Below are 24,221 nucleotides of genomic sequence, written 5' to 3'. Positions count from 1 at the left end.
ACAATCTACCATCTTATTTGTTTTAAAATATGACTGTATATCTCAGATTAAAATAAAAAATAGGAAGGAGAATTTTCCAGCTAAAAGACTAATTTCCCAAGTGAAAACGGGGAATATAAAGACAATCAAATTGTAAAACTTTAACAATAACTAAACTTTGGACTCTATTTAAAGATGGAAGAATGAAAATATACTAATATATTTTTAAAGTCAGTTTTTACTTCTAATTTAATAAATCCAATGTAAGTAACCAACCACTTATCAACTAATAGGAAGGATAGTTGAAGGTAGATAGTGTGTATTTATATTTTTTTCTCAAAATATGTTCTACTATGCTGTTCCTGTATTTACGCTGATTCGATTTATAAATTACTTGTCAACATGTGCCACTACTAAATACTAAGTGCCTAAATAAGTTATGTGTAATGAACATTTTTTGAGTGCAGTATAGGATAGCAGAAAAATTACTGGGAAACTTATAAAAATTCCTGAATTCCCATCTTTACCTCATCACATGTTAGATATATGATATTAAGCATGTCAATTAATCACATATAGCCTGTTTCCTCACTTGTAGAATAAAGATAGTATCTCTCCCACTTACTTTCCAGAATTGATGTCTAAATCAGATGAAATAAAGATACCTTAAGGCCTTTAATGATTGTGAAATACTATGAAAAAATTATGTTTTAAATAAATAGAAATAATTCTCATTATTACAGCTAAAGCATGGTCTGTGTCCTCAAATATAGGCAGTCTAGTTAAAATGTTGAAATTAGTTTATTATTCTTTATTTGATTTTTTTCATATCTGTTGCCAAGTCTCCATGTCATTTCTTTTTTTTTTTTTTCTTTTTTTTTTTGCGGTATGCGGGCCTCTCACTGTTGTGGCCTCTCCCATTGCGGAGCACAGGCTCCGGATGCGCAGGCTCAGCGGCCATGGCTCACGGGCCCAGCCGCTCCGCGGCATGTGGGATCTTCCCGGACCAGGGCACGAACCCGTGTCCCCTGCATCGGCAGGCGGACTCTCAACCACTGCGCCACCAGGGAAGTCCTACATGTCATTGCTTATGAGTCTGATGAGTTGCTATTCACAATAGTAAGTAGTGTTGGTTTTCAATGTTATTGTAATTGTTAGAGCTAATATTCAAAATCAGGACAGTATTAGATGTCAGTGCACTATCAAAGACAATTAACAGGGAGGAATGTAAAATTACTGATTAAAAACATGCAGAATCACTAAAATATTATATATCTTGCTATATATTTTATTTTTGTTAATTAAGTAGTTCATTAGTCATAAGTTCCAAAACCAATGAAAAGAGTCAGAAGCTTAAGGGTTGACTTGGAGATAAGGGACACTTTTTTATGTATGTGTTTGTTGGTTGGTTGTTTGTTTTATATCCCATTTCCATTTCTCCAAGTCCCTACCCTCATCTATTTATTTTGGCTTGGTTCAGATTGTAGAGCCAATAGTTCTTTACACTGAGCTAATGGATGGTTAGAGAGTGCAGGGATCAGTTTAGAGTTTACATGGGCCTTTTGAAAATGCATGCAAATATGCTTCATATGTATGTGTATGCATATTTTTAAAGTATGCAACACCTAATTTGTATGTGTTGGTAGATGTGCCCTTTCTTTCTTCCTTGGAGAGGTTCATGGATTTTATTTATTCTCAAAGGGGTACATGAGCTTAAAAGCACTTGGAGCTGCTGAATTACAGATTGGTACCTAAGTGAGCATCAGTTAAAGGGAGTAATTTTCCTTCCCCACTCCCTTTTCAACTATCGCAGTTGTGTCCCAAACATTTGAGTTGGAGTAAATAGTAGTTAAAAAAAGATCAGAGGTCCAACCAGTGGGAAGGGGATGAGAGAGTACCTCTGTAATGGCTGTCTCTCTTTCTTTCCTACTTTCTCACCTTCTTACTTTATCGCTTTTATGCTTAATCGATCAATTGTTTTCTTGCTTTTCCTTCCTTCCTTCCCTTCCTTCCTTCTTTTCTTCCCTCCTTCTCTCCCTCCTCCCTTCCTTTTTCTTTTTTTTATTCAATTACTCCTCTTCAGAGGAGAAAGATTAAGCAAGCATTATTTTCAGTAAGCGTCAAAGAATATATTTTTTTAATGCTGTAGCAGTAACCCTTTCCTCATTCCCTTCTCATTTCCTTTTCCATTGATCTGAATTTATTCATTTTACTACTATCTCAGTTTTGAGAGCATTATTTTCCATCTACCAGAAGCAGTAGTGCTCTGTAGAAGTCAATTCTATAGCAGAAATCATTTAGAAACTAGTAGAAAGAAAAAGTAATACCTGTAAAAAAAGTCCATCACTTTCTTTTTCAACATTTTAGCTCCCTACTTGAATATCATCATCTAAGCTAAAATTTCCCCCAATGAATAAATTGATTTGTGAATTGCTTAACATAGAAAATAGTTGAAATTAAACTGTAATTCTTCTATTTAGTGGTATAATTGAGTTGTTTTAGGGACATGGACAAGGCCATCTCTGACTTCTATGAAGGATAAAAAAAGATTACAATTTTTACCATCTTGAACAAGAACTTCCTATTACCATAAAGAATGAATGGCTATCTTCACTTTTTCATTTTACCCAAGAATATCATTATATCATCATCAATTTTTTTAGAGAGAATGAGTTTGGGAAAGGAAGAAAAAGATGATTATAATATTATGGATTCCTGTTGACAGTTGAAAATGTTGTTATGCAGAGTTTTCCCTGTGCCCTATTCTTGTAGGATTAGAATTTTCCAGTTGGATTGACTTGGCTGTCAAAAAGTCAAGTTGATTTTTCTTTCCCCAGATTAAGTTGATAATTGGCTGAATAAAATGTTAATAACAATTAGGAAGGGTAGGATTTTAAAGCTACTTAACAAAACAAACTTTGTGGGACTATTTTTTTTTTTATTTTTGGTAAACTCCCCAGAGAACACATTGTATAAAGTTATGACTTCCTGTTCCATGAAGTATTTCTTCCTTGACCTACCTGCCATAACTGCTTAGCTTACACTTAAAGAAAAAAAGGTTTCCATTCCACTATTGAATCTTTAAAGAAAAATCAAGGTACAGTCTTTCTTTTTCACACAAAAGCATTCAGAGCACTAGTTTTAAAGAGAGCTTAATTCTTGCACTAGATGTTTTTAACTCTCTTTTTTTGTTCAAAACACAGGAATGCTACCCTCTCTTGTCTTTCTTAACATCTGCAGGACTTTTTTCCTTTTCTGTGCCCAGTTCAGATTGTCTTGTTTTCAATACCAGCTACTCTCTCTCATTTTTCCTCCACTACTGTTTCACCCTTTCCTTCTTTCTCTTGCTTTGCCTTAGTCTTCTTACTTTCCCCCTGTATTCCTCATACTTAGAATTGTCTGTAACTTCTCATCTGGACAAACATCTCCTAGTTTTGACCTAGACTCAAATCCCATTTCTTAATTGTTCTCTTCTAAGTAGCCATCCTCTTCTCTACCAATAATTTCTTTTGGTAACCATCCCAACCTCATTAGGCTATGTATGTATTTTAAACAAATAAGCAAAAATAAATTCAAATTTATCTGCTTTGCTAGTCAAAATGCTTTTCTTAGAGGTTGGGGACTCTTTGATGTCTTCTGAAGAGTACATATCACTTTATCTTTTCAGTAAAGGTGGCAATATCTCGTTGCATTAGCAAAAATTGAAAACAGTACGTTTCATGTATATTGGTCATCTATATATCACTCAGACATCGAATGGTTTATTTATTTAAAGCATATCAATGACACTTTTCCTGAAGTGAATCTTATATTTTCAACCTTCTTAAACAAAGTTTTGCAAACATGAGTTAATCTTTATATAATGATTCTGTGATCATCATTACTGTATTAGTTTCCTAGGGCTACTGTAACAAAGTACCATAAACAGGATGCCTTAAACAACAGAAATGTACAGTGTCAGAGTTCTGGCAGGTAGAATCAGCAGGGTTGGTTTCTTCTGAGGGTTGTGAGAAGAAATCTGTACCATCCTTCTTTCCTAACTTCTGATTGTTTGCTGGCAATCTTTGGTGTTCTTTGGCTTGTAGAAGTATCTCTCTGATTTCTGTCATCTTCAGATAGTGTTCTCCCCATGTGCATATGTGTGTCCAAAATCCCCCTTTTTATAAAGACACCAAGCATATTGGATTGGGGTCCATTCTACTCCAGTATGACCTCATCTTAACTAATTGTATCAGCAATGACCCTATTTCCAAATAAAGTCACATTCTGAGTTATTGGGGGTTAGAATTTCAACATATGAATTTTGAGGGGATATGATTCAACCCATAACAAATATAAATATTTTTTTGTATAGACCTCTACCACACTGATTTCTGTAGGACACAATTATAGATATGTTTGCAAACTGTACGTAGTTCTCAGCCTTGGATACTTCATCTCTCCCCTACTCCTTTCTTCCTCTTCACTCTGAGACACAGAGTGATTATTTCTTACAGTTCCCATTGTGCTTTCTTCTGGAAGTATCTCATCTTTCCATCTAACATGAATGGAGGTCCCAGATAACTAATGCTACTATGTAGTAAGGAAGTATACATAGGTTCCAAGTTAAAGTCTCACTGATGAATAAAGATAAGTTTGGACAATCATGTGTACTTTATGGCTTTTTTTTTTTTTTTTTAGTTTCTCAAGGACTCTATTTTCTCTTTTCTGGGTTCATGACCATGTTAAATCGAGATATAGTTATAGGTGAATATGAGAAGGCTGGGTAATAGAGGTATTAATGTATTATTTTCTCATGACAGATATGAAAGTTAAAGCAATATATCTGATTAAAATATTAGAAATTGTATTATCCTGTCTACTAGTTATGCAGGAGTTTACCCATTAGTATAGGAAAATCAGAGTTCTCCTTAGAATTCTGTAAGGTGTGAAATCTGAGTAGAACAGACTTATCCTTTTGTATAGTGTCCATCACACTGAGATCATTCAGCAAACATAATGGTAGTGCAGAACTGTGTTGAAGTCAAATGCTGTGAGTGGGAAAGGAAATGTGCACATTTAGTTCTTATCAGGTAGTCCTTCCTGGCTGGATGAGGGGCCTGTGCCCACAGGTGCTGACCTACCAGGAGTGGCCCATGTGGTTCTCAGGGTACCATGTTGATGAGCCACCCACCGTGGTTCCAGTTTTGGCAGCCACAGCTAAATTGGCTCTTTGATCTTTGGAGTGGCCTGCCACAGTCCTGCCACAGTGACTGACTCTCTTTGTTTTGCCCCTCCCTTTTTTCATTACTCCCACCTGGCACTATAGGACAAAAAAATGAGAGGTGGGAGGAGGTTGGGAGGGGACACTTCAGGAACACAGCTTTGCCAAATATGAAAAGCTACTTAAGCAGTTCTGGTTCCAAAAGCTCATGTATAACATTTCTGCCAACCCATTAGTGAATACATTTTATTTTATATATCATTCAACAGTCTGCTAAAATTCACTTTCCCTGATTCGGCTTTCTCATTACCAGGGTCTTAGAGCTGCCATAAAAATAGTCTTAGAATTAGTCTCCCTTCATAAATATATGAATATGCTTAGAAATATTTATTTCATCTTATGCCTTGATATTTTAAGATCAATTCCTCTAATATATCAATATTTGAAAATCAGCTTTGGCGACTTGATTGTATTGGTCATATTTTTTAAACTGTATGAAATTTTTGTTGAAAAGTTTTAATAGATTGTGCAGTAGTCTCTCTATTCTAATGCAGTATTTGAACAAAAATGTAAACATGACAATACCCATTTTATAGCTGAAAAAGTGAAAATCTGAGGTACTAAATATGTTATTTAAGATTATACAGGGTGTTGGTGTCATTCTACCCATTTGATACTGCTAGTATCATTGGATACTCTGAAATTTAGGAATTTAGCATATGCTCTATGAGACGACAGAAATATTTTCTCCACATTATCTTGATAATATCATTTAGGTATCATAGATAAGGAGACAGAAAACTGAGACATTAGGGGATATTAAATGACTTCTAGCAAATCACATAGCAAGGTCACAGGAAAGCTGACAAGGTCTTGGACTCCTTCACTGTGTGAACTAGCCATGACTAGTTTTCTGACAAGAAATATTTTTCTCCTTTGGGGAATCCCAATTTTCACATTTGTAAAGGTTGGAGACTTTCACTGAAAAAGTAATGCCTCAAGGGACAAGGACCTTTTGAGAAATTTAAGGTTTTAATCTCAACCTAGTACAGTCAAATATATTGATCACCACTTAACAATTTATGAATATTTCTAAAATTCTTGTTTAGACAGAATTAAATCACCTTTCCCCTCCATCATTATCCAGTTATCACTTAGTGAAATATTTAGATATTAGGTATTTATGTACATACGTAAAAATGCGTAAGTTTGGAAACTGTAAAGTATATGGAATTTATTTGAGAAAATGTTATAAAAAAATAGTATCAACTTTGAACTGTTTCTGTTCTAATGTCTGCTTGTCATAATTTTTAACCAGAAGATTAAATTTCCCTAAATAAGGCTGGAGAATCAGGTAGTTAATAAGGAAAGAGAGACTCAACCTGGCCAAAATTTTACTAAGTCATTGTTACCAATCTAGGTATCCCAGGGAAAGAGTACATGAAGTAGTCTTCCATACTTCTTCTTTCTACCAATTAGGGTTTCTAACTGAGAAATAAGCAGATTCTAGAAAGCTCTGACTGCCCAGGAGATCCCACTCAGGCTACTGTGGCTCAGAAAATCCCTGTGCTTATTAATTGGTCTGCTGATTTCCCCATCTCCTGATCTCAGGTAGAGGCCATCGAATAAGAACCAATAATGGAGGGTCCAGGCAGTTCCTTATCCCAAAGGAATCCTCAAAAGAGAAACCTTACATACACATTCAAGTAAATGAGAAGAGCCTTTGTGAAGCCCGTCCAATGACCCCCTCCATGAAGAAATACCCCCATTTCACCTACAACCAGCTCTATCACCATCAGTAAATGTGTGTTCCACTAATATTTGCTCTATACTTTAGATCAAGAACTGGAGATGGCTGGTCTAAATCAAGGTCAAGTGAGAAGAAAGTATGTGGAAAAGGCATCAGGGTGCCTGGAGTTGGAGAATGCTGGTAGTTAGCTGGTAGTTAGCAAACTTAGCAGCATTGGGTTGTCTGAGGAGAGCCTATGACTGTACTGAGCGCTGGCTTCTGCAGTGAGTCCCAAATAAGCTTTTACATCTCCACTAAATGAAATGTAACATTGTATTAATCACTTGGAAAATTAAGATTTTTTTGTCTATTATTAACTGGTAAATTCTTGTGTCATCTCTCTCTATTTTGTGGGTCAGCTCTGTTTTCTTAAACACAACCATTTCAACTATATTATTAACATTCTCAAAGGAAATTCTACCAGACTACCAAGTCCAATTTGCTTTAGCTAAGACTTACTTACATTTATTGTCTAAGGCAGGCTTACATATTACATGTGTCATTTGGCTCAGAAACAGAAAATTTTAGTTGTATTAATAAGCTTTAACTCTGAATGCTTCAAATGCCATATATTGTGCATCTATTCTGGGCTAATTTCTATGCTTTGTACCCTACTACATTACCTCCTTTAATTTTCACAACAAACCATTTTAGAGATAAGAGAATTGAGCCTCAGAGAACCTAATTAATTTGACGGGGGGCACACAGCTAATAAGTGACCAAGCAAGGATTCAAACCTAAGCCTTTCTGACTCAAGGTCTTCCTCTCACTTTTTAAACCACTGTCTCATTCTGCTTCTAAAGGTATAGAAGATTCTGAATTACCTTCTAAGAGTTTGTGTGTGAAGTTTTAATAAGGGAGAAGGGGGCTGCCATAGCACGTTTCTGTGGTGCTAGTTTTTATTATCTAAAACATGCCCAACTCAAGCTAGTTGCCAGTTTGTCCCAAGTGCTAGCCTGTTGATACCTTAAATGCTATTTTCCAGTCTTATTTTATGAGACATGCCTCTCATTAAATATAGAAGTTTAGCTCAATTCTCAAATTAACCTCAAAAGTACCTTAATTTTGCTAGGTTAAAAATGATAACATAAATATTATATGTGACTAGGTAACTATAAAGTAGTGGAACTGATTTTTGGTGGGTGTTAGTGGCACTGGTCTCATTGTTTAGAATGAATCCACATAGTGCATATCCAGATTTACCACTTGTGAGTTTCATAATCTATTAAATGGAGATGGTAATAGTACCTACTTTGTAATATTGTGAGGATTAAATGAGATAATATATGTAAAGTTCTTAGATCAGTTCCTAGCATATAGTAAGCACTCAATAAATGGTAAACTTATTATATATGAGTATTGCAGAAATAAAAATCAAACCATAACTGGTAAGTGCTTGGTACATGTCAGGAGCTCAATACATATCTGTTGAATAAATTAATACATTGTATCAGTTCTTCAAACTGGGTAGTGGTTAATGATTTATGGTAAATGCAGTATTCTGCTGGCTGCCTCACTATTGAGTTTAATATAAAACAAAATGTTTAATGTCGTTAAGAACTCTACGCAATCTTCAGGAGCATTTCCTAGCTCTGAAAGAGCTTTTTTTTGGTATTGGGGTATCATTTCTTTTCCTCAACATTTTCACTCTTAGTACTGTATAGCCTGTACTGTCTGGCTAGAGTTATACGTGTGACCAATGAATGGATATAGATTTTCCCCTTCCTTTATTGGTCATGCAGATATGATTTATCTTATGGCTTAATGAAAACAGAAGCTGTACAAGTATGTACATAGTGAAAGAAGATAGATGGGCTGGAAAAAAACAAAAAGTCAGTATGTGTTGTGAATGCTTCCTATTTGCCTAAGACAACTGAAAACCCTGGAGATACTGCTTACTTTTCTGGTGATGTCAAGATATCACAGTTTAGGGAGCCTTTTTTTCTTAAGAAATTCATTTTAAAATCCTGAAATGTTTATCATTATGTACCTGAATTTATCATGCTTTAAATACCATAGTTTCTAAATGGTAATCTAATTCTAATAAAAGTTCAAAGGTTTGCCTCTCTCTAGAATGTTCTTCTACCAGTGATATTTCTACTCTATCTTTAGAAATAGTCCATGCATCACTTCTAGAAGCCCTGCCTCATACTTTTAGGCATATTTATGTCATTCCCTTTGTTATAGTGTATTATATTGGGTTGACCAAAAAGTTTGTTTGGGTTTTTTGGTAAGATGTTACTGAAAAACCAGAATGAACTTTTTGGCCAACCCAATCGTTTTCTGTTTAGATTTTCCCTTTTTGAATCTAGTGGCTAAATTGTGAGCTTCTTGAAGATGAGGATAGTGCTTTATTTATCTCTTGATACATAGTATTATTCAGTTCCTAGGATAGAGTAGGTGCTCAATAAATATATACCCAATAAATTAATGAACTTGCAGACACACACACACACACACACACACACACACACACACACATTAGATCAAGGCATGAATAAAATGTCCTATAACTTTGCATGTTCCTTAAGTGCTTGTGAACCTTTTAACATTGCTTATGAATAGACTGATATATTTCCGAATGTTCTAGTCACCTTGAGGGAAACTTTCTAATCTTTGAAAAAAAATTTTTTTTTTTTTTACCTTTTCTTATTCTTTGTTTTTACTTTGAGCGTCACTTTTGCACATGGATTCAAGTGTGCTGTCAAGTACTGATTGTTTGACTGGACCATACAGTGTTACGAATCCTTAGTTTTATTCACACACTGCCTGTTTGGTGGCTTTGTTCAAGTACATAATCTTATGTTATATAATAAATACATGGATTGTGTCAGTTAACTGGAAAAGTCTTACTTTCAAAAGCAGTTCTCAGCATTTAATACAGTGCTTGGCATATAGTTGGGACTCAGTAAATGTTTGTGGAATGCATGAATAAATCAGCCATTATTGTTAACTGTTTTGAAGATGAGGTATGAGATTTAAAAAAAAAAAAAAGACTAAATGAAATGCCCAGTATCAGACAGTGGATGAGAGCAAATCTGACACTCATAATTCTTATCTCTGTAGAGTCTCTCAGTCGTTACAGAGGCTCACTGAGAAGTGCCGTATATGTCTGATTTCTCAACTTCACCCCGCAGTAAACTTTCGCAATCTGAAGGCTAGAGACCGCTTTTGTAAATGTTGTCTGCCCGATAACTGTGTTGGCACCGAGGAGGCCTTAGCAGATAAAGTTGAGGAACATATGGCTCCCATCTGAATACAAATTGGTGGACATAACATGGTAATTCAGCAGAGATGTCCTCTATATTGTAAACTGAAAGAGTATGATTAGAGGTGTTTATAAACGGCATCTGAATTCCCCCCCACCCCTCCCCACCTCTTTTCCACTGTAGTTTTATTGGCCTGAATCATAGCCATCTAGCGTCCCAGTTTCACCGCATTATTTGTTAAAGTGGCCAGCGTGAGGAATTATTAATTAAAGCTAACAAATCACCCTGACGAGCTGTGCCCTGGCATGGCTGAAGGTTGATTGGGGAAAGTGTTCTCCTTTGGAGAAAAGACTTTTTGTGCTCGTGACGCAGTCAGGGACGGATTATTGAATATGCAAGTTAGAAGAAAAATCACAGGACAAGCAAATTGAGTATTTACTGGCAAATAATTGCTCTCTTAAGCTGTGGCTCTCTTCCTAAATTCTTAACATTCCCGAGGGTTAGAAAGAAACACAGAAAAATGCATCGGTACAGAGTACATTTCAAAAAAATTACATAGGCTGATGTTTCAGACTTGTGCAGGTAAGTGTGATTGTGTGTGCATGGAAAGTGAAACAACAAAGCGAAGCAAGAGTAAGGGGGAAATTTTTAATCTGGTGGTTTTCTTTAAATCAATTTGTTGTTTATTGGAATACTGCTCGGCATATTTCTACGTTGACTGAGAATTCAGTTTCAGTGCTGAACTTATTGTGAAAGTTAGAGAAATGAGGAGGGAGGTTTTCTCAGAGTTACTTTGTGTCTTTATTAGCAGAAGAGTATGTTAATGTTTTGCCCCAAAAAATAGTTATAAGCTTTGCTCAGATATTTGTGGGTATTTGTATGAAATTATTGCTTGATTTAAGGCTCTTCAGTTATTCTCAATATTGTTAATTATGACCTGTCTTAACAGTGTCCTGAACACATTTGGGTACAACTATTGCGTTTATTTTTCAAAGTAAACTCTGTTTTACATTAGCACCGAGCTGGTCCTTGTTCAGAGTTTCTAAAGGGACGTTACAGTTCTGGAATAGTTCCTTAAACTCCGGGCTTCTGTAATAACCAAAGTGTCCTTATTGTCAATTGTGTGGTCTTTTTAGCTGACGTATTAATCAAACTACTGAGTTCTGTGGACATTGTAAGATAAGTGAGACTAGAGACTTTTTCAAAAGCAAATTTAAATACATAAAAATACGAGTGTGGAAATGAAGGCTCATTCTATGTATGAAATGTTGACATATAGAAACAGAGGTATACTGCTAAGTACAGCTAGGTTATGTGAACAATATTATCAAAACACATATATCCACTGAGGATGAATTTCATATTCTGTGAAAATGTGCTTTCATCAACAACAAACTGTTTTTGAAATGAGAGTAATTGGCTGGCGAAATAGCATTTTAGGATTATAATAACTATGAATAACATGGATTTAAAACAAAGGCATAAACATAATTTAAACTAAATTAATTAATAATTGCAAAGTGCTTTAACAATAAAACATCTACATGATAGTAATAATAATAGGAATAATAATAAAAATGGAAAGTCTGGCAATCACTCAAAAATTAAATCAGACAACTCTCATAAGGTTTTAGACAATCAGGATTTTAAAATATAAATATAAAAAACATATTTTACCTTCTTATCTGTTCCTTGAACCATGCAATATTGTGCTGGTTAAGATTTTTCTTACTATATCCTATTTTATTAAAAAATGGTTTCCCTTAATATGTAGAATAGAGCTCAGAAGAAAGTTTTAAAAATATATTTTTTAAAGGTTTAATTCCCACTGGATAACATTCTGTCCTCAGATTTCAAGAGGCAGCCTCCTTAAAGTTTTTTGTGACTATTTGAGGGCACAATTTGGCCCATTATTTTCAAAGGGGGCATTTAAAGCATATGTTCAAAGACTAAACCATCTGCCTGCTTTATTATGAATACCACAGAATTATGAGGACTTGGAAAGGCTCAAAAATTGAACCAGAGTTCTATGCAAGATTAAAAAAAAATACAGCACTTGTATTTTAAAAAGTTTTTTGTAAACACCTACTTTTGCTAAGTATTTCATTAGTCTTCTGTGGGAGAATTGTACCATTAAACCCTTTTGATGTATGGGGAGTGGTGGCAAAATGTAGTTGAGTGACATGAACCTATGGCAAGTTAATGGTAACATTTTCTCTCTGATTTAACTCACTATGTTTAAATGCCTTTTGGAGATTTGGATTGACTTGTCAATAGTGAAACTCACAGTGAATTGGAGAAACATTATAAAATGGTGACTGCTGGAACAAAAATGAAATCCAGCTGCTAGCTTCTGGACTATCTACAAATGAGTTGCAAGAGACATGCGGAGGTCAGACTAAAGAGCACATCTGTAATCCAGCTGTGATGTAATGGAAGTATGAGTCAACTATTGGTTGCCCATGATGGGGGGAAAAAGAAAAAAACAAGCATAACTTGGCATTATTCCAGCATGGTACTATATTCCTTTGGTATCTGAAAGGATATGAGATCCAGAAATTAATACAAGAACAAAAGTCATATTTGGGTCCCAAACACAATAATATTTCAGCCCAAGGTGCTTAGATAAGGACAAATTAACACGAGTATCATTGTTAAGATGTCTAGTGCCCAATTAGAGTTCTTCTAACTTAACCTGAGTTGTTACTAGAATCAGTCTGAGACTAGCTGAATCATTATCAGAGGAAATAAAGAAAATAGACTAAACCCAGCTTGAATATAAGCTTTCATTGTGGAGATGACTTATCACTCTTTGTTGCTTAATGAAAATTATTTAAGAGAAAATAATAATGGAGTCAAAGGACTGAAGAATTTGGTTGACGATTCTAAGATATATACATATATATGTATGCAAAATACATATAAGTAAATAATATATGCATATATAATAATATAATAATAATAATATATGCACACATATAATTTTTTAAAGAATAAATATTTTTAGAATTGCACACTTTGTTAGAATGATTAAGGCTAGGAGTTTGTCGTTTTTTTTGTTTTTTTTTTATACAGTCAGTCTAAAAGACTGAAGGCACAGATTTTAACACAGCTATAGTTGGCTTTCAGAACTGAAGGATGTCAGAATTAATGATCTGGTGCCGAAAATACCTATGTTCAATTTCATATGGCTATTCTCATAGTGGTATTTTAATTTTATGCCTCCCTAAACTGCAGTCCTGCAAATAATAAAATGAATCTATTAGCCCAAAAACTACAAAATATTTCCATTATTTTAGGAGATTAGTTTTTATTTTATATTTTAGGTGAATTTGATATATATATATCTAATACACACACACACACACACACACACACACACACACACACTTTTTGTATTGTTTTGTTTTCCTCATTTATTTCTGCCACCTAGTTCCAAAAAGGGAATTAAAATGGCTGACAAAGAAAAAGAAACAAGTAATACAGTGAAATACATGAATTAAAAGTAGATAAGAAAGGCAAACAAACAAACAAACAAAAACAATACACAAGAGCAAAAATATAAAAAGGAGTCAAGAGTAAGTCGGTACACAAACTACATTTGGTGAAGTGCTATACATTTGCCTTTAAACTTTCATGCAGTCAAGTCAAAGAGAAAACTATGACAAGTTATGCAACTTACAACATTCATAAGAATAATTTAAAAATTTCCATCATTCATTGCTAAAGTTCTTGAAGAATGACAGACTGAATATTTAGAGAACTCAGTGCTAAGACAACTCCCATTGAAAATAATTATAGGCTGCAGAGACCTAGAGGTCAGGACAGAATCAGCAGCTATACCTTCCATGGGACATGTCTGGAGGAGTGCTCTGCAGTAATCTCCTTTCACTCCCAGGGGAGAAGTTTCTTGGGTGGAGGAGGGGGAAGCTTCAATTAGTGCAATTACGTTGGCAAGACCAAGATATTATGGAAAATAGGGATTTAAGGAGGAAATTTTAAAAATTATTTCATGTAAATATATATATATATATACACATATATAGTTTAACAGTAAATCAAAGATTCAGAAGGCATCCACTTTTAGAATAGCCATTAAACACATTTTATCAAATAAACCTGTTGAATCAACATTGCGTCCCTAAATTGTTAATGAAACATTGCTACACTGCTGCCATTCTTCTCCTACTTTTACTTTAAGCACACTGTCAGTCTTCGTGAAGTTGTAAAAAGGACCCTTTCTGTCTTGAATATAATGGTCCTTGCCCTTGCATCCTCCCTTCGTTCATTTTCAAAAGTCTTAGCAAACTGCCTGGTCTTTCCACAGGTAATTTTGATGGTTAAGTCTCATTGAATAAGCTAGTCTTTTCTCCATATTGAAAAGGTGAAGCATAAAGATTTCTTTTCACATTACCTTTGTAGCCCAATCCATAGTAAGTAGTCCAAGGACCACCCGTATCAGAGTTACCTAGGATGGTTGTCAAAATGAAGATCCCTGGGCCCCATTCCAGAATTTCTGAATTAGAAGCTCTGAGAATAGAGTCTAAGGCTCTGCAATTTAGGAAGCTACCTAGGTTAGTTATATACACTAAAGTTTGAAAACCACTATTTCAAGATCATGACTTTAAAATTTCTAGTATATGAACATAAAATGGTAGGATTTCCACACCATAGTTGACGAAGGCCTATTATATTAACACTGACCAAAACACTAATGCATATTCAATAATAAGTGATGATTGCCTGCTCATGAGACTGGAAAGATCAAGCTTAGAACAACATTCTGCATTTGTTTGAACCCTTCAAGCCATATCTCACCATTACAGGAAGATTTTCTTAAACTTTTTAGCTATCATTTCCTGAAAACTACTATGTGCTAAGTCATATGTTGCGTCTGGGTACTAGAGATACAAAGGTGAAAAAAAAACAAGTCCGTCCATTGTCTGAAAAAAATGCATATTCTAGGATAATTTATTACTACTAGGATATTGTCTTCTCTGTACTAGAGTAAGTATGAATTGCCACATAATCTTCCCTTGAGTAAACTGAAGATTTCCATTGTATTATATCAGTATGAGTTTATACTTGGTAGAAATTTCGCATAACAGGACCCCGCTACAATTTGGATGCGGCAAAATGTAAGAAACCATTGTGGATTCCTCCTTCTTCCCCTCAGCAGGAGACCACATCCCCCAAGACTGGAATGGGAGGTATCATGGGGAACTTCTAATTCCATTTCTCTTATTATCAATCAGTGATTTGTTACCAGGATTCCTTTTGAGAGGAGGAGAGAAATGTGTAAGTGAATGCTCCTAACATTATGAAGACTTGTATGTCCTTTTCCACTGACCCTCTGGGGCAGCTCACCTATAGGAAATGCTGGAGCCTATGGCAGCATCCTCCCTACTTGTCAGGTAGGGCAAAATATGGAGGAACTTTAGCTGCTCCTGCGTAGTACCCTGCTCCCAAGTCTCATGAGTGCCAGAAATTGGTGTCAGCAGGCTAGAAGAGACATTTTGTGCATAAAGGAATTTGGTAGCTGGTCTGAGGAACAGGATGAGCTTGCAATTTCATTGATGATTCATGTTTTCCTGGAAAAGTATTGGAGACACCCTCCCCCTTTATTATTTCCAGAACAATATGAGAAATATTGTGAGACCTTCTATATCCTTTTTTCCTTTCCTTCCTTTCTTTTTAACATGTATTTATTGCATATTTAGTGCCATGCTTTCTTCTAGGAGCTAGGGATAGAGTGATGAATAAAGTTTCTACTTTCATGAAATTTATATTAGGGTATATAATGTATTAGGGTTAGAAAGGGAATAAAATTACTAAATATAAAATGTAAAGTAATATAAATATATGCTTCATTTTTGAGACATTGCCTACTGCACTCTCCATGACTTCCAAATATATTCATGTTATTTCATAATGTGTATGTGTCTATGTATGTATGTGTGCGTGTGTGTGTGTGTGTGTGTGTGTATAAATATATATATTTCATGATGGATTTATGAACTCTGGGGAACAAACCAGTCAATTCAGGACTCTCCTTATTGTGGGAAGCTTCTTTTCATGGGGACCTGCACATAATGTAAGGGGAAGACAAGCCACCTGCAAGGACCAAAATGTGTGCACAGTCAACTACAAAATCCTTCTTTTCCATCTTTTTGCTTATTTGTGTGTGTGTGTGTGTGTGTGTGTGTCCTGGATTTTGTTTTTCATTGTTTAATGAACTGAATGCTAGGCACTCAGTATACCCAGGGGCCTAAGACCTAGATAAGTTATAGGGTCAATCTTCAAGTGAATAAAGGTCAAGAAGACAAGCAATTAACAATACTGGCTTTGATAATGTTTTAAAGGTCACAGGAAGGAGTACTGCCCTAGAATAGATCAGAGCATAGGCAACAGGAAAGGTTTCCCAGAGGGGGTCAGGTTTTAACTGAGACCAACAACCTCAGAATAAAACAAAACAAAAAGGATTTTTTAAAGTAAACTTCTAATTTTTCACCTGATCACCTAAATAGTATGTGTCCATGGTGAAAATATTTTAGACAATAGGACAACCTATTTTTTTAAAAAAGGGGGTGTGTGGAAATCACCAGTTAACTCAACACTTGAGAAACCATTGTTAACATTCATAAGATACTTTTTGAGCATGTATTATGTTCTAGGGCTATGCCAGCCAGCCACTGTCTTCTCGGAAGGGAACATTTTAATTAGCAGGCAATATGAATAGAAGCAACTCAACTTTGACTCCTGTTAGCTGTCTTCAGATTTGGGCTTACAAACCAGCTGGGCCCCAACTGGAGCTGATGTAGATAGAAGAGCACATATAAGTATTCTCCGGAACAAACATCATAGCACCTGCTATCACCCCCACCTGATATAGGTGTGAAAGTCAGATTCATTGGCTCTGCTTCTTCTCTGTCTATGTGATCTTGGGCAACTTATTTGGCCTCTCTGTGTCTCGGTGTCCTTCTTTGTTAAACTGGATTATTAACAGTACATACCTCATGAGATATTTTGAGAAATGATTAAGATAAGATAATGCATGTAAAGTGCTAATCACAGTACTTGGCACATAGTAAAGTATTCAGTAAGTGCTATCATTATTATGACGCTGATTACTGTATTATTATTACTATTACAGTTATTTTCATTACCAAGGAAACTTGCCGAAGACATATTTTGTCCAAAGCAACTCCATTGTCACTACTGACAAAACAACTCAAAACACGCTTCCTACTGAGGGTGGGTCAGAGATATCATCTTTGCGACACACATTAAGAATATGGATTTATAGCTGAAAATTATAATTTAGCTCGGTAGATAAATGACATTATGCAGACTAATTTTCTGTTTCTAGATGGAAATGATGTTTAAATCTGCCTTAAATGCCCTTCATGTTACAGATTTTGTTTCAACAATTTGTGGTTAACTAGGTTGTTTTATTAAAAGGAACTTTTAAATCCAAAGCCCTAATGTTCTATACCATCAGTGACTGAAAATGATTAGAAATATAAATTGACCTAAAGAGGCACCTTCAGGAAGCAGAGACTTCTACATTGTCAAGATCTGTATTTTAACGTAATAGTGAACAAAGATATCTAGCCTAGCAGTGCTACATATTAGATGCTTAAATAGTTTTTGAATTGATTTAGAATTTACAAGAAAAAGCATGTGAACATCAATGTAGATGTTCTGTAGAAGTGTAGGTGACTTTAAGAGAAAGATTACACAAAACCATAACAATATATTAGAAAAAATCAGTTGTGTGGAATCTTTACAACATATTACGTTAAGCTTTTAAAATAGTAGGCTTGGGCTTCCCTGGTGGCGCAGTGGTTGAGAGTCCGCCTGCCGATGCAGGGGACACGGGTCCGTGCCCCGGTCCAGGAAGATCCCATATGCCGCGGAGCGGCTAGGTCCGTGAGCCATGGACGCTGAGCCTGCGCGTCCGGAGCCTGTTCTCCACAACCGGAGAGGCCGCAACAGTGAGAGGCCCGCGTACCGCAAAAAAAAATTTAAAAATAAAAAAAGTAAAATAAAAAAATAGTAGGCTTGCCTCAGTATGAAAGGCAGAACTTTATAGTGAAAAAAATGTAGACTTTGTAGTTGCACAGCCATGTATTTGGTTATCACCTCCACCATTTACAAATTATGTGATCATGGACGCCTTATTTCTTGTGCCTAAGTCCTTAAACAGAAAATGGAGCAATAATGGCCTCATTGCACGGTATGTTTGTATAGTGCCTAGAAGAGTTCTTGGGGCGTAATAGATACTCTATAAATGATATCCATTAACAATGGCAATAACAATAATAAGATAGAAAAGCACTGTGTACAATGAATATAAGCCCATTATATATCTAAATATAGATATGATCCATGTAAATTGGTATATACATTCCAATATAATAAATACTAATACCTGATTGCCTTGCTTAATATTTGTCACACCATAGGAGCGTTACATGTAAAGTTTACGTATTTAAATGCCTTTATGAAAAGATTTGCTTTATTTATTTTAGTTAAAGAAGATAAAATTCAAAAACCTAAAACTAACTTTATCTTTTGAGAAATGGCAATAAAAGAAAAAGCCACCAAAGGATCTGTAACCAACATAGTCAAATAATTTGGACTTAATGCAAATAAAGAGCAGAGCTAACACTCCACTTCAAATGATAGAAAAAGTGAATTAATTTGAGAAACTCTTAGGTGACCCCTAATTTGCATAGTATTAATTGGAAGTATTTTAAAGATCATAGGGCTATTAATGGCTGCAGAGATTCACAATACAAAAATAGTTCATTGCTAAATTCAAAATTCTGTTAATGTCACAAACAGTGGGATGTGAAACACAAATGAATTGTGATGACAGTTGAGTCCCAAGCTGCCTATTTTTTTTCCCCTCAGAGCTGCTCATATTTGGTTTTATATTTTCTCCAGTCCTGATTTAACCCATCAATATTTGTATTTTCTGAAGCTAGCACCACCTTGGAGCAAGCATACCACTTTTAAGGATTTTATTACTAAATGCTTCTTGGTTCCTAGGAATTTTGCTCTCACTGCTTTTCTTCCCAATGATACGTATTCTTGAATCTTTCTTTACCTCTTACCTTAGAGTCAGAGTTTCAATCACTTATTAACCTACAGGCTTCTAGGGCTTGGTATTGATCTTTACTCCACCTCTCTCGAGTGTTTAAAGTGTCGTTCCATTCTTCTTCATCTGCAGCACATATTTCTTCTCCGCGTTGCTTTGACTTGGGGCACTTCCTGTCATCTGGATAATCTACATTCATTTCCTACTATAGTTTATTAAAAACTTGTTTTTCTAAATGTCGCTCTTATCCTCTTTGGTGGAAGGTCTTTACAATCCTAGATTTGGGGAACAACACTAGATACACTATTTTATGAACTGAATTAAGCTCCCTCATAAATACAGCAATTCCATATAACCATAAGCTAGCTTGACTTTGGGGAAATGTCATTTAAAAATATCTCTAAAATGCATTGCTAAAATGACCAAATTATTTCGGCTTAATGGATTTTGTAGCTTGGATACCAGACTTACCACACAGAGCAACAGTCCAGGCAAAATATGTTATATCTGGATTTTACTGCAGACAGTGATTTGGCTGCCATTTATTGAGTGACCTCTCTGCACCAAGAATTTTACATTTAATTCTTAAAACAATCGGGTGAGCTAGGTACCATTATCTTCACTTAATAGATGAGAAAACTTTGACCTAGAGAGGTTAAGTGACTTGTTAAGGCGTAGAAAGAGGATGCAAACCCAGGGTTCTAAGACTTTAAAACTCATCCTTTCTCCTTTACCACATTTTTGTGCCTGGTTATATATTTACATTATTGGTAGTGGGAAGGAAGTTTGTTGTATAATTTAATTGGGGGCATAGCCAATTTCCTCAAAGCAAACAAAGTGATGATGAGATTTAACTGTTATCATTTTTATAGAAATATGAGCCTCAGGCTATGGATTCACTAGGTCTCCAGAAGTCTGAAGCACATGAGTGTAGGCAACTTTCTTTACTGATCCCTTTGCTTTCAGGAGACAGGTTATTATTAGTTCTAAATAAACTGGAGCTTAAAATGGGTGGTTCATAGATGAGGGGTTTCAGACCTCCCATCAAAAGCCTTCTGTGACTTCTCCTAGTCTTTTTCTCCAAAATTAAAACCTGATGATTTTTCTCAGCAAATGTATTCTGTAGATCTTTTTTCTCCCACCAAATTTCTGAAGAATTGTTATTAGTAGTACTAGTAGTATTTAGTAGTTTTATAAAGCACACACGTAATGCATTTTTAATCCTTCATCATCAATCTATATATTTCTTTTATGAGGCATTAATCAATATCACTTTACTTTTACATAGCACTTTATGGTTTACAGCTTGGAAAACGTATACCAAACAGATAGCACATTGTCTTTTCCGCAGGGTAACTTAAAATGGAGATATATAATTTAGCTACATTGCGCACATACAGTAAAGCAGTGGTAGGACTACCCTCCTACCAAGATTGAGAATCTTTATTTTCCAGGGTACTACTTAGTATTGCCCTTCCGCAGTTGGACCATTGCATTTGCCAGTTTGCAGTCCAGATCCCAAGACTTTGCTTTGAGCAAGGACTTGGACGTTAGTGTAGATTGGTTTAATTTGTCTCTTTGCCACAACCACTTACTTCATTTGGGTCAAAACCTCCAAGAGGAACTCTGGAAATTTCCCTAGAATTCAGAGTGAAATTTTAGCTAAAAAAAAAGAAAAGAAAAACTATAACAAGAACCCTGGAACCATCGTTCTTCAAATATTCCCCTGAGAAGAAAAATATAAAAACCTTATGTATGATGCTGGGTTTTGGATTACACATCATGAGTGCTTTTCTTGGGCTGCATCTCTCATGCTCACCCTTCCTCCAGTCACAATGAATGTTCAATTTCCTTCTCTCGAATTCTGACTGTTGCCAATTTTGATGTATGTCTACACTATTATTTATCACTCTAAATTTAAAGTAGGGTAGATGTTTCACTCTTTCACTTTTTGAAGATTCAGAAGGCTTTATTGTACATTTATCAAAAAAGCACTCTAAAACTCAGCCCCAAATCCTGTTTTTTAAACAAATATTGCCATTATTTTTTACAAATCTGAATACTATGGGCTATCTTCATCCTTTTTCTTTATCCCCAAGTTCTTCAACTTTTGTTCTTCTCTGTAAAGCATAGAGTCCAGGGAAATATAAGTGAAAATGAACAGCTCCAGAAAGTTAGCATAGGAAAATTTCCTATTCTTAGTTGTATTCAAAATGAACTTCCTGTCATGCTGTTTCTAACCTATAATGTATCATTTTCATAAATATAATATTACATAGATATCAAGACACATTCCCAGATACTCATTATCAAAAATATGGAGAAAAATCCCACATGTAAATGTCCCAACTCCTTGCCCCCCGAAATGAATTTTGGACAAGAGAAAATGTCTTTCCAACAGTGGGGTATCGTGTTGTGCTTGATGAATTTTAACATTCGCATCCCTTGTTGCTCGTATTTGTGAAAAATATTAAAGACTTACGACCTCTTTTTCCTTTTAGCTGCACATGGCTCAATCTAATAAATTTTGAATATAGATTCAATATGGTTATATTCCCAATCATACCACATTTAAAAGCAATGTTCTAGACTGTGTTTCTCTGCCAGCATGACTCCACAAAGAAAACGAAACCAAACAAAAACTTCCTTAAAACAGAGAGTAAAATGGGGCTTGCAAAACTGTTTTAAAAAGAGGTTTAAACAATGATAAACAACCAATTTTTCAAACACCGTTGTAGTCATTTCAAGATGTAGAGTGGACAGGATACAGGAAAAATCAATAAAGGAAAAAAAATCTCTATATTTCACATATGAAACCTAAAAATACCATTAAAGACCAATTCCCTCTCTATTCGTCTATTATTGCATTCCACTAAAAGGTGTTGAAAAAAATCAGCCAACTTCTACTAGAATGAAGTGTCCAGACAAGCAAGTCTGTAAATAATTAAAAGAATAAACTAGAAAAGAGGAAATGGTTTGGGAGGGGTGGAATGAGGAGGAGATTAAGCACTTAAAATGTTGAATGTACCAAAACCAGAAAACTCAGGGAAAGAAAGAACTTGTTCTTCAAAAGATGATACTTTCCATCCTTCATCAGCAACAAGGAATTGATGGTCTGATAATAGAAGCCCTTTGGGTAGGACTGGTGGGAAGAAAGAACACTGTCTTCACGAAGCCTTCACTAAGTGTTCAGTTGGCCAGTGCAATCTGATCAGTGCGTCCATGTTTCTAGAATTGAGTAAACCAAATCAGGATGAACAACATATGGTTTAATGGTTAACTTTTAGAACAAGGGACAGGGAGATGCTTTTATGCTACAGTCCCAGTGTTCGTTCATTACTAAAGTCTGTTCTGGGGGCATTTACAGCTTTCCAGAGAGTCTGACTTTGGCCTAATGAACTCCTTGTCCTGGAGTCTCCGTTAATACAGGTGAATCTTTGTGATAAAACATGCTCTAGAATCCAATAATACAGGTGAATCTTTGTGATAAAACATGCTCTAGAATCCAAAGTACTGGTATCAATATCATTATTACTAATATTATTATTCCTTTCTTATGTTAGTAATTATCTCTCCATTTTCTTATTCCAGAAATAAGTGCAAATTTTGTGAATACACAGAGTTAGTTTCTCTAAGAGAGTTTGTTTTCTTCCAAGATGGAAATTTGAGGTGTTTGAAGTATAGCTGGATGTGCTTTTTAAATGACCAGAGACAGAAAAGATCCTAGAGACAAAAGGATCCACCAAGGAAAGGAACAAAGAAAGGGAGGGAATTGTGTATTTTGGCTGATTCAATCTTCAGTCCTCTATTGTTTGGCTAGTGGTCTTTTTATAAAGGTCTCTGCTTTCTCAGCATTCTAATCAGAATCTTCCCCTGTAATTAAGAGAATCTCCAACTCTTCAAATTCTTCATCTTCATCTTCAAAAGTAGAGTAACCATGGACAAACGTTTAGTATACCTTAATGAATGGGCATTGGGTTATGAACAAGTAATAAGGGAAAGTAACAAGAAAATTGAAGGTAAATTCATGATAAGCACTGTGGTCATGCAACTGTTGGAAGTACCTGGTATGGAATTTCTGTTAGTGATACAGCTAAATTAAACAGCAACAATAACAACATTTAAAAAAACCTTACTTCTCACTCCCCTCTCCCTGTTTTCATTTAAAAACAACCACCACCATAAAAATTGCCCAGCAAAGAGAAAGAGCTCGTGTCTGTATTTTTGGTGTATGACCATATATCTTCATTGTAGTTCCTCTGCCACACATTAACAGAGTTATTTGTCCCTGATGTTTCTCAGAGATCATCTTTGTGTATGTCTCCATAGCTGTTATGATAATGTTACTATTTTCTCTTCTTCATTTTCTCCTTCTATTTGGGATCTTTCTTCATGTGAAAGAGACTGTTTCTCTAGCCTCTTTACACAGAGTCACCATTTCACTAGGACACATGGGTGCTTCTGTATGATGCCTTTTAAAGTGATAAGATAGTAAGAATAGATTTTGAACAATATTTTACCAACACTATTGAAAAATTAACAACTGTATATTCTATATACACACACAGAAGCTGCATAAAATGCAAATTCTATTCATATCTGATCTCTTCTGCATTTCTACAGTGACTGTTGCTGTGGCATCTAAGCACTTTAGGTTATTTCCTCTTATTATTATTTACCACCTGATCATTCCAAAGTGCTTTTTACAATCAGAGAATTTCATTAACAACCCATTCCCTTGCTCTTTGTTTTTCTGCACCCTTGCATGTAAAACTATCAAGCATCTTAGTAGCTATATCAGATAAATTACAGTAAGAAGATAGAGTGCTGCTGATAGGAGGATGGGGGAAAAAGCATTCCAAATCATATCCTGAAATCCAGTTTATGTTTTACAGCATCCAAATAATAATATTACAGAAGCGTTGGTATATATAT

The 24,221-nt window shown here is 35.3% G+C and overlaps 1 protein-coding gene across 20 annotated transcripts in view; it reads left to right on the top strand.

The window, feature by feature from the left end:
• The window catches only part of ZBTB20 (zinc finger and BTB domain containing 20), an 820,261-nt gene that overhangs the window by 379,300 nt on the left and 416,740 nt on the right, over positions 1 to 24,221 (top strand). For 2 of the 20 annotated variants that reach the window (XM_029213662.1, XM_029213652.1), the window contains exon 1: positions 9,421 to 10,762. The exons of 17 other annotated variants lie outside the window; for them this stretch is intronic. The gene's annotated coding sequence lies outside the window, so the exon portion shown is untranslated. Of the gene's footprint in view, positions 1 to 1,050; positions 1,099 to 9,420; positions 10,763 to 24,221 lie in introns of those variants that run through there. One more of the 20 variants, XM_029213655.1, reaches the window with a different exon arrangement.

This window comes from Monodon monoceros, unplaced genomic scaffold (assembly GCF_005190385.1).
Source record: "Monodon monoceros isolate NGI ecotype Baffin Bay Population unplaced genomic scaffold, NGI_Narwhal_1 Super_Scaffold_11, whole genome shotgun sequence".
Lineage (NCBI taxonomy): Eukaryota > Metazoa > Chordata > Mammalia > Artiodactyla > Monodontidae > Monodon > Monodon monoceros.
This window is presented reverse-complemented; position numbering and strand designations above follow the sequence as displayed.